This window comes from Tupaia chinensis, unplaced genomic scaffold, assembly GCF_000334495.1.
Source record: "Tupaia chinensis unplaced genomic scaffold, TupChi_1.0 Scaffold000063_1, whole genome shotgun sequence".
Lineage (NCBI taxonomy): Eukaryota > Metazoa > Chordata > Mammalia > Scandentia > Tupaiidae > Tupaia > Tupaia belangeri.
In genome coordinates, this window is record NW_006159521.1 from 8,306,067 (window position 1) to 8,310,542 (window position 4,476).

Consider the following 4,476-nt stretch of genomic DNA (forward strand, 5'->3'; position numbering starts at 1 on the left):
ATACTTGAGACAGGATGATTTTGAGTGCCTCAGTGAACAGAATAAATAACAGTAAATTGGGAAAATGCTGGGTGCTGTAGTCTGGGCAAAAGGGGAGCAGATTAGGAACTCAGATACCTATGTATACAGCTAAGAGGTAGAAAAAGTAGACATTTCCTATCTTCTGATGGTCTGACTTACAATTTTTCAACTTTAAGCAGACTTATTGGGGTACTAAGTGCATTTTGTACTTAACAATGTCTTCAATTTATTCTGATTAATTAAATAATACATAAACAGAGGAGAATCTGGAGGCCAGTTCCTCTATTAGCAAAATGAGTATCCCAGAAAGAAAGTGAATTGGCTCTTCAGAGATTAAAAGTGTAGTGTTGCAAGGGGACTTCGTTTATTTTTTAAATTAATTAATAAACTTTAGGTTTTTACCATAGGGCTCATGCACTTACTGGAGAGAGACAAGAAACAGTAAGAGGGAAAGTGAGAAATCACTCCTCCGGGGGGATGACCATGCCACAGTCTTTTCTCCTTTGTTCTTCTCTTGAGATTTTAGGGACACATGTGGAAGCATCCAGCACGATTTTCAAGCTGCTGGGTCCAGAACTCGAACTGCAATTGGCCATATGGGAGTCAGTGCCTTAACCACTACACCACTTGTTGGCCCAACAGACGTTAAAGCTTTCATTTTTTAAAAAAAGAATTGGGACCAGCAGTTGGTGTAATGGCTATGTCACTGGACTCCCACGTAGTCAACTGCAGTTTGAGTCCTGGACCCGGTGGCTTAAACTCACGCCGGGTGCATGTGCATGCATGCCCAAGATCCTGAGAGGAGAACTAAGGAGAAGGGATTGCAGCGTGGCCATCCCCCCAGGGGTGATTTCTTGCTTTCTATCTCTCATCTCTCTCTGTCTTTCTGGTGAGCGCACGCGCCCTATAGCAAAAACCTCTCCGAAAAAATAAAAAAAAAAATATATATATATATATATGAGCAAATGAACAGACAACCCTACAAGGAAGACTTATGAATACCCAAGAGTCATAGGAAAAAATGTTCAAAAGAAAATGTAAATTAAAACTATTAAACTATTTAACCCCTGTTTGAATGGCTAGAACTAAAAAAATCAAAACAAAAAACAATGTATTTTGATCAAGCTGCGGTGAAAAGGGAACTCTCTTACACTCTTGGTGAGAATGTAAATTAGTCCACACTCTGTGGAAAACAATATGGAAATTTCTCAAAAATTTGTAAATAGAACTTCCATATGAGCAAGCAATTCCACTTTTTTGTATCTACCCAAATGATAAGAAAACAATCAGAAAAATATCTGCAAATCCATGTTTATTGCAGCATTATTTACAATTGCTAAAATAGGCATTGGTCCCTATATGCCCCAAAATGGGTGACTGGGTTGAAAAACTGTGGCACATATATACTATGGAATTTACGCAACAATAAGAAACAATAGAATCCTAGGGACCAGCAGTTAGCGTAATGGCTATGTTGCTGGACTCCTACGTAGTCGACTGCAGTTCAAGTCCCAGACCTGGTGACTTAAAACTCACGCCGGGTGCGTATGCATGCGTGCCCAAGATCCTGAGAGGAGAATGGAGGAGAAATCCCACTTGGGGGGCGATTTCTCACTTTCTATCTCTCTGTCTCCCTCTGTCTGTCTGGTGAGCACACATGCCCTATAGCAAAAACCTCTACAAAAAAAAAAAAAAAGAAAAGAAACAATAAAATCCTCTCATTTGACTCAAAATGTTGAATATAGAAGATTTAATGTTGAGTGAAGTGAGCCAGGTTTTGAAAGATGCACATCTTCTCCCACTCAATTTATACTGGGTGCTACACAGAGGTTGAGAGACAAATGTGATGGTGGCAAGGACTGGTGTAAATGCTAGAGACTGTAAGAGTAGACACTGGGTGGTGGAGGGTAGGTGTGAGGTGCAAGGGAGGAAACATTCTGACAGATGGAAAAATGTGAAGTTCACAATTGAATTAAATTTAAAAACATAAAACAAACAAACAAAAAGAAACAAACAAAAATGGGCCAATGAACTGAACAGACAACTCTCCAAGGAAGACATACGAATGACCAAAACACATAAAAAAATTCAACTCCCCTTAGCATAAGAGAAATGCAAATCCAAACCACAATGAATACCACTTAACCCTAGTCAGAATGGCTAAATGTGAAGGAAAAAAAAAAAAAGAATGACAAGTGCTGGTGAGGCTGTGGTAAAAAGGGAATCTTCCTACATCATTGGTGGAAATGTAAATTAGTACAACTACTGGGGAACCCCTCCCCACCCCATCCGGAGAACGGTTCAAGCTAGCAGCATTGCCAGACACCACACTGCCTGTGACTACAGGCCCTAACAGCCAGGACCTGGGGCTCATCCCCCCCTCCACTTGCCTTTGGACTGCCAGAACTTTGGTGTTTTGAATAGCCTGCAGTGCATGTTGAACACTGAGTGATCTTTTCTTTGCCCCTGAAGTGAAGCTCGTTAGCTTAGCTGGAAGCTCTCCGCTCTTTAGAAATAGGGAGGACTTTGGGTCACCCAGGACCTGTGATAACAGTGCAGGGTACTACTGAACAACAAGGAGGCAGACCAGAAAAGAGATCACCAATTTTCCACTCCTGCACACCTTTGAACACTCAAAGATACCTTGAATAAGTTAGGAAGGAGTGTACAGACCACTGGATAACTAGGAGCAATCACAGAGGCACAAGAAATATCAGGGACCAACAAAATGTCTCTCCCCCAATGGAAAATGTCAGTCCCACATCACCCACAGACAACACAATGGACATCATGGACATGTTAGATAAGCAATTCAGAATATTTGTAGTGACCAAACTAACTGAGATGAGAGAAAAGAGACAATGAGCTCCAGGAGATGAGGAGGTCCTTTCATGATTTAAAAGAAGAAATAGATAACTTAAAAAAGAATCAGATGGGGGAGGGGCAGCAGATAGAGTAATGGCTATGTCGCTGGACTCCCATGTAGTCAACCATGGTTCGAGTCCTGGACCCGGTGGCTTAAACTCATGCTGGGCGTGTGTGCATGCGTGCCCAAGATCCCAAGAAAAGAATGGAGGAGAAGGGATTGCAGCATGGCCATCCCCCCTGGGGATGATTTCTTGCTTTCTGTCTCTCTCTATCTTTCTAGTGAGTGCACACACCCTATAGCAAAAACCTCTCAAAAGAAATAATAAAAAGAATCAGATGGAACTGTTAGGAATGAAGACTATGATACAGGAAATTAAAACCTCCCTCGAAAGTATTAAAAGTAGATTATTAGATCACACAGATGATTGAATCCCAAATGTAGAAGACAAAAACTCTGACCCAGGAAAAAGTATCAACAAGCCTCCCTCGAAAGTATTAAAAGTAGATTATTAGATCACACAGATGATTGAATCCCAAATGTAGAAGACAAAAACTCTGACCCAGGAAAAAGTATCAACAAGATTGAGGAACCAGCAGTTGGCATAATGGCTATGTCGCTGGACTCCCGGACCCGGTGGCTTAAACTCACATTGAACGCATGTGCGGGAGTGCCCAAGATCCTGAGACGACGCGCCCAAGATCCTGAGAAGAGAATGGAAGGGAAGGGATTGTGGCATGGCCATCCTCCCTGGGGGGTGATTTCTCACTTTCTGTCTCTCTCTCTTTCTGGCAAGCACACACGCCCTATAGCAAAAATACCTCTCAAATAAGTAAATAAATAAATAAAAGAAGATTGAGAAAACAACCAAAAAAAAAAAAATGAGGACAATATATGAGAAATACTGGATACCATCAAATGCCGCAACAGTCAGATAATTGGTATCCCAGAAGAGGAAGAAAATAAGGGCATTAATAATTTACTCCATGAAATTCTGGAAGAAAACTTTCCAAACCTAGAAAGGCATCCAAATATCCAGACCCAAGAAATGTACAGGAACCCAAGTAGAATCAACCCAAGAATATCCTCTCCAAGGCACATCATAGCCAGACTGGCAAAAACAACAAAGACAAGATACTAAAATTGGCAAGAGAGAAACGTCAAGTTACTTACAAAGGTCACCCCATCAGAAACAATGCAAGCAAGGAAAGAATGGGGAATTATAGTCAAAGTGTTGAATGAAAAAAAATTTTCAACCAAGAATATTATAACTGTCAAGATTATCTTTCATATGAGAAAAAAATATAAAAACATTCTCAGAATAAGAAAATCTGAAAGAGTTTATCAACTCCAGACCTGCTCTTCAAGAGGTGCTGAAGGGAGTACAATACCAGGAAAACTAAAAAGTCAGATGGATAGTTACAAGAGAACAAAAAACAACCAAGAAAATGGCTCACTTCATGATAGGAATAGGTCCGGAAATATCGATAATAACATTGAGTGCTAACAGATTAAACTGTCCAATTAAGAGACACAGACTGGCTGAATGGATAAAAAACAAACAAACAAACAAACAACAACAACAACAA